The 12510-nt window shown below is 39.5% G+C and overlaps 1 protein-coding gene across 1 annotated transcript in view; it reads right to left on the bottom strand.

The window, feature by feature from the left end:
* The window catches only part of l(2)34Fd (nucleolar protein 10 lethal (2) 34Fd), a 282114-nt gene that overhangs the window by 34396 nt on the left and 235208 nt on the right, over window positions 1–12510 (bottom strand). The window lies entirely within an intron of this gene.

The following is a 12510-nucleotide window of genomic DNA, read 5'->3' as shown; positions in this document are numbered from 1 at the left end:
GTTGTGAGGGATAGAGTGATCTTTCCTGGTTTGGGAATTGCCAGTACATAGGAGTGATGCCAGCATGTGGGGAATGAATGTTCAGTGAAAATACGATTGTAGAAAGTCAGCAGCAAGAATAATGCTTTGTTATCTAAGTGTTTGAGCATTATATAATACACTCTGTCTGGACCAGCAGCACTGTTCTTTGAGGTAGCTTCTTGAAGTTCAATCGAGATTTTTCAGCTGAAGCTTTAATCTTCTGAAATGACTGGTTGTATGCGGTCGATGCAGACAACTGTGAGAATACAGAGCCTAAATCATTTGCAATTTCTGCAGGAGTACACAGCTCCTATCCATTCCAGTTGAAAATTGGGGAGGATAGAGGAGGAAACTTGCCATTTAGTTGTTTTATTTTTCTCCATATTATTCTAGAATCTGTATTTTTATTAACTGAATTTGCAAATCGGACCCAGGAGTCTCTTTTTGCTTTTTTCCTGATATGGTGAGGCTTGGCTCTGAGTTCTTTTTATAATTTATAAGATTATTGGTAGTAGGATGTTTGCGGAATATATTCCAGGCTTGGTTTTTTTTCTTTTTTGGCACTCCTCATTCCACCAATAATTTATGGATCTATGGGAGCTTGTCTGTGACTGTGGGATGACAATAGATGTAGCTGCTAGGATTTGTTTAGTGATTTGGTTGGTGACTATGTCAGTTGGACAAGATTCAGTGATCTGATTATCAAAGGATATATGATAAGTATATTTTGCCCAATCAGCCTTGGAAAATTTCCATTTCATGCAGTTTTCTGAAGTCACAGAGTGTGAAGTTTGAATTTTACAGATTAGTGGATAGTGGTCACTGTTAGCATTAGCATTAGCATTTAGCATTAGTAGAGGCATTTGATGCAAGAAAGCAAGCTTATGCAGCATCAGCCAAAAAAAAAAAAAAAAAAAAAAAACCCACTTCCACTTCACCCCTCTGTTCGTTCAAAATACCTGTCCAGCTGAGCCTTAAACTTATTTAGGCTATCAACCTCCACCACAAGGGATGGGAGTCTGTTCCACCAACCAACCACCCGCTGGCTAAAGGCAAATTTCCGCACGTCTATCCTACATCTGTCTTTCCTCAATTTGAATTTATGCCCTCTCAGGTGATTTTTCTGAGCTAGAGGAAGAATCCCATCAGCATTGAGCATGCTTAAACCATTCAAGGCTTTATACACCTCTATCAGATCACCTCGCTGGTGCCTAGTCTCCAGACACTGTAATTTGCAACACTTAAGCCTTTCTTCGTAAGAGCACCCCTTTGTTCCATTCACTAATCTTGTTGCCTTTCTCTGTACTCGTTCCAGCAGCTCTACATCCTTCTTGAAATGAGGCCTCCAGACCTGTATACAGAACTCTAGGTGTGGCCTGACCATTGCCTTATACAATGGAATAATCACCTCCTTATCCCTGCTGGAAAAATTCCTGTATATCATTGACAATACTCCATGAGCTACTCTTACAGCCTGTCTGCACTGCTCAGAGAACTTCATATCTGCCTGCACAACCACCCCCAAGTCCCTTTCATTCTCTACCACTGTCAGTGTAGTACCACAGAGTTGATACGTTGCTCTGGGGTTGCTGTTTCCCATGTGTAGTACTTTACATTTGTCAATGTTAAACTTCATTTGCCACCTCTCAGCCCATCTGCTCAACCTTTCCAGATCCTGTTGCAGCAGCATAGTGTCAGTAGTGTCCTTGACAACCCTGCCAACCTTTGTATCATCTGCAAACTTGGACATTAAGCTTGATATACCATCATCAATATCATTTATAAATACAGAAAACAATAATGGACCCAACACTGAGCCCTGAGGGACTCCACTAATAACATTAGTCCACGATGAGCAGTGTCCATTGATTACCACTCTCTGTCTTCTCCCCCTCAACCACCCCTTTATCCATAGCAGCAATTTGCCTCCAATGTCACACTGCTCCAATTTGTGTAGCAGTCTTCCATGTGCAACAGTATCAAAAGCCTTTCTAAGATCCAAGTATATAATATCAAAGTTATTCCCTGCATCCAGTTCTTTTGTGACTGCATCATAGTATCCAATCAAGTTGGTCAGGCAAGACTTCCCCTTAACAAAACCATGTTGTGTCTGAGCTACAACTGAAGTCTTGTCTAAATGATCCTGCAGTGCTTCTTTAACCAGTGCCTCCATTAATTTTCCTGGAACAGAAGTTAAGCTCACAGGTCTATAATTACTTGTGTCAGCCTTTGATCCTCCTTTGTGAATTGGGGTCACATTTGCACATTTCCAGTCTATGTGTACCTCCCCTGAGTCCAAGGAAGCTCTTATAATTATGGCTAAGGGTTTGCTTACTTCCTTTGCTGCCTCCTTTAATATAACTGGATAGATCCCATCCACCCCGGGTGCCTTTCTTGTGTTTATCTTCAACAGTTTCTCCTCCACTTTACTCCCAGTTATTTCAAGATTCTGTAGCTTACTGCTAGAGTTGAATACATCTCTGGCATTCCCCTTGCTGAATAACTCCTGATGTGTGAATGTCGATGCAAAATATTCATTTAGTTTGTTAGCTACCTGAGCAGGATCATCAACAGTTGACCCATCAATATCAAGTGGACCAATCTGATTCATCCCCTTCCTTCTAGAGTTTACATAAGTAAAGAACTCTTTGCTGTTTTTCTTTGCATCCCTTGCCAAAGATTTCTCGTAATCTGCCTTGGCCTTCCTAACCTCCTTTGTAACTTGGTTGCATATCAACTTGTATCTATCATAGGCTTCTGTGTCATGTGTTAATTTGTAAGTATCCCATGCATTTTTCTTCTCTGCCATATGCCTCATTAGTTCATCTGACATCCATTTTGGCCTAAACCTTGAACAATATTTCTTAGTTGGTATGTAAAGCCTAGTAGCTTCCAAGATAAGTTCTTTGAATGCTTCCCATTTTGAATTTGCTGTTGGTAACATCATCAGTTGGTCCCACTGTATAGAATTTAAATACTGTCTCAGTCCATCGTAGTCGCCTTTACGGAAGCAATAACCCTTCCCTTTACCCCTAATGGTAGTTACCTCTTTGAGTAAATCCCACTTCAGCACACTGTGATCACTGTCACCTAGTGGTTCATTTATCTGCAGATTCTTAATGCATGAAGAATCACTGCTGATAATCAAATCAAGAGTATTACTCCCTCTAGTTGCCTCCTGAACATGCTGATGTAGAAAACAATCATCCAATAAATCCACAAAAGCCCTGCTAGTGTGTGAGTAACCAGCCCCCAAATTCCAGTCAATATCTGGGAAATTAAAATCTCCCATTATAAGACTCTCTGATTTACTGGCCCACTCTATTTCCCTGTACAGTTCCTTATTATACTCATCGGAGTCATTAGGACTATAGCACACTCCTACTCTCAATTTTGATCTCCCAATGCTTATGTCACACCGAACTGACTCAACACTGCACTGTCCAGCGATGTCGACTGGCTTCACTTCCTTGGTTTTTATGTGTTTCTTAACTAATAGCATAACCCCTCCCCCCTTCCTATCCTGGCTATCCTTTCTGTAGACGTTGTACTCCCCAAATTGCAGTTCTGCATCCCTTATATCTGTGTGACACCACGTCTCTGATATCCCAACAATATCTGCCTTTGATGTTTTGAGCAATACCTCAAATTCATCAAATTTATTTACTAAACTCCTAGCATTGGTGTACACACAAGTATACCTGCACCTGTTTCTATTCTTAGCTACCCTAACACAACCCATGTGTTTACTTGTACCGCAATGGCTCCCAGCAGAGTCTGAAATACCATGCATCTTGTTTTTCAGGCTTCTGCTCATTCTAATAGAAGCAGTGCAAGAATCTCTTTCACCTCTGCCAGTGGCTACTGTCAATCTATTGGTCTTTGTCTCCCCCCAAGCTAGCAGTTTTCCGACCCACCTAACACTGCCTCGATAGCATCAGCAAATATTCTTGCACCCTTTCTATTTAAGTGTATCCCATCCCTGTAGAAGCAATCTCTCCTGTTAACAAGTACAGTCCAGGCTGAAAAAAATTCTACCCCTTGAGCCTTGCACAATCTTTCCAGGGCCGAATTGATCGACAAGGCTCTCATCATATACTCCCTCCTATCGTGTCTGGGCAGAATTGCAGACACTTTCAAATTCAACCCTAATTCTCGGCTTTTGTTCAACAGTGACCAGTTCAACTGTTGACTGGATCATCCAGAGCTGTTCACTCAATACAAGGAAAGAGGATTGGAGAGCAGATAGACAGATCTATTAAGGACACAGTTCCTGTTGGGAGATGGATGTAAGTTGGTGAACCAGTATTTAGGATGGTTAAATTCTGCCATTTCAATAAGTTGTCCTCATCCATCTGCATTGGGAGGGCCCCACAATGGATGGTGTCCACTGAAGTTGCCCAATAAACAGAAAGGGGTTGGCAACTGCAGAATTAGATCTTCAAGTTCATGAATAGTGCAAGGCTGACTGAGCGGCAGATAGATAGAAACAAGTGTTATAGTGACTCCAATTGCTATTCGCGTAGCAAGAGCTTCAATAGAAGTTTGCAAAGGAATATGTCAGTAAGAGACTCGTGAATCTATGAGAATAGCAACCCCACCGTGAGCTTTATTTGTAACCGGTCTATCTTCTCTGAAAAGAGTATAATTTTTGATTGAGAGAGATACCTTAGGAGTTAAATATGTCTCCTGTAAACAGATGCCAACTGGATTATGACGTTTAATTATTTCCTGGATGTCATCAATATTGCTACGCAAGCCTCTGCAATTCCATTGGACTACGTTGTTCATTGTTTAGATTTAGATGAAGGAGCTGAGTCTGTCCGTTTCTTAAAAGTCTGTTTGATGCGGTCACTTTTAATTTTATCTCTTTTTGAGAAAATTGGTCTCGTGTCTATTCCATCCTCTGGATGGATCTCCAGAATGGTTTCTGTTCTGGGTAAACTTGACTGGGGATTTCATTGGTATCCATAAGGATGGAGTCGACCGGCTGTTTGCTAATGGGATCTGGCTTCTCTGTTTGAATGGGTCTTACAGGGGCTGCATGAGCAGCAGGTGGTATGGTGACTGGCATGTTGTTAGCCCTGCTTGAAATATTTTGCTTTGATGATTGTGGTATAGAGGAGAGCAAGGATCGAGCCCATTCAGAAATGGAGATGTTTGGTGGAATTGATGTATCAGTTTGGATTGATACTGAATGAAATTTTATAGAGGCTTCAGCATATGTACATCTAGGCATCTGTAGTTGCAATTGCTTTCGTGCTCCTGGGAACGAGACTTTCTTTTCTATTTTGTATTTCTTTCTCGTATTTCCACTGTTCACAATTTTTGGAGAAGGCTGGATGGTTGCCGTTACAGTTTGGACAAAGCGAAGACTGGGCATTACAGTCAGCTTGGGTATGCTCTTTCAATCCACAGTTTGGACATACTGAATCATCTCAACAGACTGTTTGTGAGTGTCCAAATTTCTGACACTTATAACATCTTATTAGGTTTGGAATATTTGGGTGACTGCAACAATGCAAATACCCTGCTTTCACTGAAGAAGGCAGGTTGGGTGAGCTGAATGTTAGTATGATGCTCCAAGTTGGAATTAGCTCGCCATATTTTTTCATCATGATTCTTTTGGCTTGTGTGACTTTCTGATCCTGCAGTTCCTGAACAATTTCTTCCTCTGAGATTGCTACCTAATGCATTCATTAGGTCCCATTCTGAAATTAAGCCTTTGAATGTATTTAGTGTGGCATGTGGGGACACCTTGACTAGAATTCCACCAAATGAGTTGAGTCTAAGTAGAGACTCAGAGCTGGTGGTCTCTACAAGCAGGTTGCCAGATTTTAGCTGTCTCACCATTTTTGGGGAACCAGCTACGTTCTCAAGACATTTTTGAATGAGAAATGGTGATAGATTGCCTAAGGGCTGGTTTGTCAGTGAATGAAGAATCAGAAAACTTGGGTGTTCAATTCGAGGAGAATCTGTCTTCAGTCTCTTTGGATTGGTAGAGTCAATATCAGGTTGATGCAAATCCGTATGATTCGGATTTGCACTCTTAATCGGGAGGAAATTGTCACATTCCATGTTTGCTCCTTTTGGACCTGGGGGTTTGCTTTACCTCCCAGGTTTCCGGCCCTGCCACGGGGAGGCAGGAGCAGTGCCACTAGGTGACCAAGCGTCTGAGTTATTTGGTTAGTACTGTTAGAAATAGAAAGAGAAAGGTGGCCTTCCTTTCTGGGCCTTTGCCTACTTCTTGTAGTGCAAAAGTGCTGCAGTAATTTATAAATAAAGAAAACAGTAGATGGAACAAAATATAATTTGTTCAAAGGCTCTTTGGATATAACGCTTTTTGGAATGCAGAAAAATCACTTGGTCACGGAATGCTTGGCACCCGGGGCCGAACTGATGGTTGCTTTTTTTTTTTTTTTTTTTTTTTTTTTGATTTGGTAGTTATTGGCGCATCGGCTTCTGTGGCCATATTGCACCTCCCAAGGTTTTTGCAGTACTTTGATCCAAGCCCGAGGCGGGAATCGAACCCGCGACCTTTGGGTTGCCAGGCAGGTACTTTACCCACTCGGCTAGCCCGGTTGGCACTGATGGTTGCAGAGTCAGAAAAAGATCCATAATCCAAGCGGTACCGAATTAAAGTTTTATAGAGATGTGAGAGGGAGTGTCTATCACACCCCAAGAGTTAGCACAGACAGCTCTTAAGATGCTCAATTTTTTTTAGACAGGCCATTCTGAAGGTAGGCTATAAAAGTAGAATTATCTAGATATAAACCCAATAAATGAAAATTATCGGTGAGAGGAATCCGATTGATATTTAAATATATTTCAAGATTCAGATGTAATTTCCATTTTTTACAGAAATGAATTGCAGTGGATTTCTTTTCTGCTAAGGAAGCCATTCTGTTGCACCCACAATTTTATTCTGGCTATGGATAGTTAAAGTTGCCTTTCAATGGTATTCATAGTTTGTGACTGACATGAGATAATGAGGTCATCAGCAAACATGTATGATTCAACTGTACTTGGTATGTCTCGTGTCACATTTTTAATTTTTATTATAAATAATGTTGCACTGAAAATGGAACCCTGCAGTACACCCTCCTCTTGTTCAAATGATTTGGATAAACTGTTCATATATCTGACCTGAAACATTCTGTGGTGTAGAAGTTTTGTATAAATTGGGGTAACTGACCCCTCAAACCAAAAGAACAAAGGTCCTGAAGGAAACCATATCACCTAGTGGTATCAAAAGCTTTCTCAATATTGAGATGAACCATGATCAGATGTTGTCTCCTTACGAAAGTATTGAGGATTGCTTCTGCTTTGAGAATCACATCTAAGTTTGAGGGATTCTTCAAAACCCACACTGATTTCTGTTTAGCAAACTGTTAGTTTCCAGAAACCAAATCAGCCGCCTGTGAACCATTTTTTCTAAGGCTCTGCCCAAACAGCTAGTCACTGAAATTGACCAGTAATTATGCAGGATGGCATGATCCTTCACTGGCTTCAGAAATGCTGGACAATTGAATGACACCAGTAGCGTAGTAAGTATTTACTAAAAACATCTGATTGTAAAATTTCAACAGGGAGTTCATTGCTTTGTTATTTAGTTTTTTTTTAAACACTATATAGTAGATTACATCAGCAGCAGTACTGGATCTTTTATTGAGAGACTCTTAAAAGTTCCATTAATTTGAATGGCTGATTGTATGGGTGTGATACCATAGTAGAGAAACCCTATTTTACGTTGCTCTGTAGATGCCTTAATTTGTTGAAAGGTTCGGCTGTAACTAGATACTGCTGATATACTGGCAAATGATTCAGCTAAGGGATTCACTATTTCAGCTGGTGTGGACAACTCCTACCCTTTCCAGTTTAGGATTGAGGCTGGGGACAGCACATATTCACTATTAAGTGTTTGGACTTTCTTCCAGATGAGTCTGTTGTCCGTGTCCTTGTTAAATGGGGAAGTAAAACTTATCCAGGTGTCTTTTATTTGTTTTTCTTCTTATTTGGGGGAACTTGGCCTTGAGTCTTTTAAAGTTAATTAGATTACCAGTAGGGAATTTGCGAAACAAATTACAAGCTCTATTTTTTTAATGTTTAGCATGTGTGCATTCCTGATTCCACCAGTAACTGCTATGTTTGCATTTCCCAGGCAAAGATTTAGGTATTGCAGAAGTAGCAGCTTGAAATATATGGTTGGTTATATGTTCCGTGACATTATCTATTGGCTGGGACTGGACTATATTATCATAAAACTGAATTAGAGAGGCATATTCGTGCCAGCATGCCCTACTGAATTTCTAATAGGGATGCTGCAATGGGGCACATTTACTCGTGTTTGCATCCTGCAAAGGATTGGTAGGCAATCACTAATTAGTGAGTTATCAAGAACTGACCACAGATTGAAAGGTTCATTGAAGTCATGGATCCTGTAGAAAAATGGATATAGGTGAGCCCGCCAGTGTTTAACAGGGTAAGATGATGAGTATCAAGCAGAGATTCTATTAGTTTACCTCTTTTGTCAATTGTTGGAGACCCCATGGCGAAAGTTGAGCATTGAAGTCCACAAGTAAACAGAAAGGAGATGGCAGCTGATCTGTTACATTCTCTAGCTCATTTGAGGAGAAAGAGAAATCAGGAAGGAGATATACAGAAACTATTGTAAGAGTGATACCAATTACACTGCCACTATTTCGAAAAGAGGCTGAAGAGAATATATTTGGATGGAATGTTGTTTCTGACAATAATCGCCACCCCACCATGAGCTGGCATGCCAATACTCCTATCTTTTCTAAAGATAGTATAATTTTTAATGGTAGGGCACATGCGTGAATTTAAGTTTCCTGTAAGAATATGCCAACTGGTTCATACCAATTGATAAGATCCTGAAAATCGTCTTTTGTATTCCTAAAGCCTTTACAACTCCATTGAAGGATTCTTTCCATTATGTGGTTTTATGGGTGTTTTTGGTTTTTAGTTGTAGTTTGTTCGTATCGATCTATTTTTATTTTGTCTTTCTTAGGAAAGAAGGGGCAGGTGATGTTCATCTCATCGGTTGCATGTAGTTTCAAAATCCCATCATCTGATGTTTGGTTTGTTGTTTGGTTTTTTTTTTTAGGAGCATTAGCAACTAAGGCCATATTGCTCCGGGATATGCGGTGGTCATTCCCTGAATGACCTTTCCGCATCCTCCGTATTTGGTGGTGACGGGCTCGAACCCCGGTCTAATCAAGAAGCGTGTGCTACGCACTGCTGCTCCTTCCCACCTGGCTACGGAGGCGCCCCCCCATCATCTGAATCGTGCTGTTTATCGATGTCCATTCCGGAAGAGAGTGATAGTTGCAGTTTGATGGTTTCTGCCACTTTTGTTTTTTATTGTTGAAGAAACTTATTTATTTGCTTCTGAGTATGTCACTTTGTTCTCTACTTTATATTTCTGAATTTTTTCCCCTTGTTTCCACAGGTCACATGTTTTTGAGAAAGTCAGGTGGTTACCCTTACAATTTGGGTAATGCAGAGTGGTAATGGTGAAATCAGATTGGTTATGCTCCAATACTGGTTGATGTTGATCAGTGTCTTCATCAGAGCATACAGAAAAATGGTCAAGTGGTTCAGAAAGAGGCACTACTTCACTGTGAGGCACAGGATGAATTGCAGATGGTATATTTGGGTACATCACTGTCCACTTTTCCTTCATTGTCACCCCTTTTAGGATAGGAGGCACCATTCATAAGTAACGTCAGTGACGTGATTTGTTGGCTCCCTCCATATCATGGGCACTGCGAAAATCATAAAATGTCCCTTTCGATTCACCCACACGTTGAGCTTTGATGAACAGGTAGAGTGCAGCATGTGGAGCCCAATTCTTGTCCTGGTCGCTTACTTTACACCCAAAGTACAAGAAGTAGGCCTTTTTTCTAGCTCAAGTTAAGGGATGGTTTCTTGGAGATAACGTGACTGCTCCATATATGTAACAGAAGTCATCCGGACTATTCACAGAATTATGGGGCATATGAATCTTATATGACACAACTACTACACAAAAAATAGCAATCTCACAGAGAACAAATCACCCAGTATCCAGCCACATTTGAGGATTAGGGCAACAGAGTAGAAGATGCATTTGTGGCAAAAACAGGTTATTATGTGATGCAGAGTGAGATGACAGTTGCTGATAATGTTATAAGAGTGTGGTAGTACTGAAACCGCAGTGTTGCCATGTGTTTTGCTGAGAACTGTAGCTGATAACGTAGAGTAACTCACTAATGTGAGACCCCAACTGCAATTCGAAAATAAAAGCCAATCAACAAATTTTAATGTGATTTTCGTGTTCAGCAGCAAAAAATTAGTTAACATTGGGTATTTTTGTTTTCATAACATTTTGCCGATGTTTTGCTGAGACAGAATCAGGCTTCTCATGTTTATGACCTATTTTAATCTGGTCTGTGAACCCAGTGGATTTCTGGGAACAGATCTCTTTGCTCCATTTCATCCTGAAAGGAAGAACTTTTTCCCTCTAGGTTACCAGCCTCTCCATGTTGAAGCAGGAGCAGTGCCACCTTATACCAAGCAGTAGTAGTTTAGTATTAAGACTAGGAAAAGGAAAAAGGGGGAAAAAGTTACTTTCCTTCCTGATCTAGCAAAATACTTTCTTATTTCTTGACTATGGGCTGCATAACTGAGTTTTAGTATGTTATAAGTAAGGAAATGATTTATTATTTCAAGAAAAAACACAAATTTACTAGCAACTCACTTAATCACCAAAACTACACGGAACCACTCTACTGTCAGGAATGGACAAACATTTTTTGTAATAAGGATATGCAGACTAAAATCATGGCATTGTGCACCACTACAGAAGTTTAAAATTGATATTACCAAAAGAGGACCCCAGTTATCCCTACAGTATAGCAACTTATCATGAGCATGGAATCCCATAGCAGATCTGAAACTTTGAAATCAACTGCAATTTTATTTGCTTAACTGAACTCTGCATAAAAATTCCTCTTTTCTGCCTCTGGTTAACATCAACAAACCCTTTGATTTGCAAATTATATGTGGAATCTATATATTTTTTTACCCCCGAAGTTTAATTATTAATTTTAAGATAATGCCTTGCACAGACCACATAAGATGGGTCCAAAGACTTGCAATTTTTATTTTGAGGGAAGCATCTACTTTCTTTAACTATTTCACTACAGATGGAAAAAAAAAAAAAAAAAAAAAAAAAAGCTGAAAATCCAATCATAATAGTCAAAATTTATATAGTAAATTAAGAAAATAATGATCTGATATATAAAGTAAACTTACATTGAGATACTCAACAAATTTTGGGATTTTCTGCATTACAATTCGAATAACTGCATCTCTATTCATTTTTATAGCTATGATTCTACAGTTTGACAGCAAAAGCAAGATGATTTGCAAACATTTTCATTCTATTAGACTTCTTCCTATAGCAGAAAAATATGTATTAAAGCCTAAATGCATTGCTTTGGCTAAAGCATAGCTGCAACCTCTGCATGTCAATTACCAACTTTGATATTTTACTGAACTTTAAAATTCACTTTTTTTCCCTTCCAAAAATGCAAAATTGGCATAAAGGGTTCTGAGCAGATAGCCTGCATTCAACAATATGATAGACCCTAAAGAAACCCACCAACAGTTTGCTGTGAAGTGACACAATGCACAGTAAACCTTCAATTTAACTTTGGAAATAAAGAGTGTCAACGGAACCAGGCTTTTTCTCACACAGTACATGGTAAGAAAAATATCTGAGTCTAATAAAAAGTTGCAAGTTAAACACTTTAACAATAAAGCAAATTTTCCATTTTGTTAATACAGCAAATATTCACTCATACTCAGCAGTTTAGACATCCTTCTTTAACATTTAACGAGGCTAAGGTATATGAAATATCAGAACTTGATTTCTGGTTGGCGCATATTTAAAGTGTGTATTTTTAATCTTGAATAATCACAAGTTGTATCTCAATGTTTTAGTTCTCAGTAAATTTCCTCCTCAGAAACATATCACATTCAGATATAACTCGTGATTATTCAAGGTTGCATGTGGAGTTACTGTAATAGATATTTCACAAATTTTTTGTGGCTTCAAAAGTTGCTCTGGGTATTTGTTGAAGGCTGTCTCTACAAGAAAGTCTCCAGGTCTTAAACTCTTTACTGATTGTGGGGATCCTTTCAGCCCTTCTAATAATTTTTTAGAGAAAGAAGGGTGATATTTTCAAGAGAGTTTGTTCCTCTGTTGAATGGATGAGGACTTCTGCATGAACATTTTCACAGTTAGGACTTCTGTATGAACATTTTCACACAACCTGGGTCTTCTTTGAAGACCCAGGATGTGTGAGGCTTGCCTTATTTATTTTGTTGTTGTCAGCCCTGGGAGGGTAATTTTTATTTCTTGAGTTCCATCCATTATCCTTTATCTAACTATGAAAACGAATTAACATGTAATAAGCAGTC

This window comes from Mastigoproctus giganteus, chromosome 9, assembly GCF_048544385.1.
Source record: "Mastigoproctus giganteus isolate SK-2022 chromosome 9, ASM4854438v1, whole genome shotgun sequence".
Classification (NCBI taxonomy): domain Eukaryota; kingdom Metazoa; phylum Arthropoda; class Arachnida; order Uropygi; family Thelyphonidae; genus Mastigoproctus; species Mastigoproctus giganteus.
This window is presented reverse-complemented; position numbering and strand designations above follow the sequence as displayed.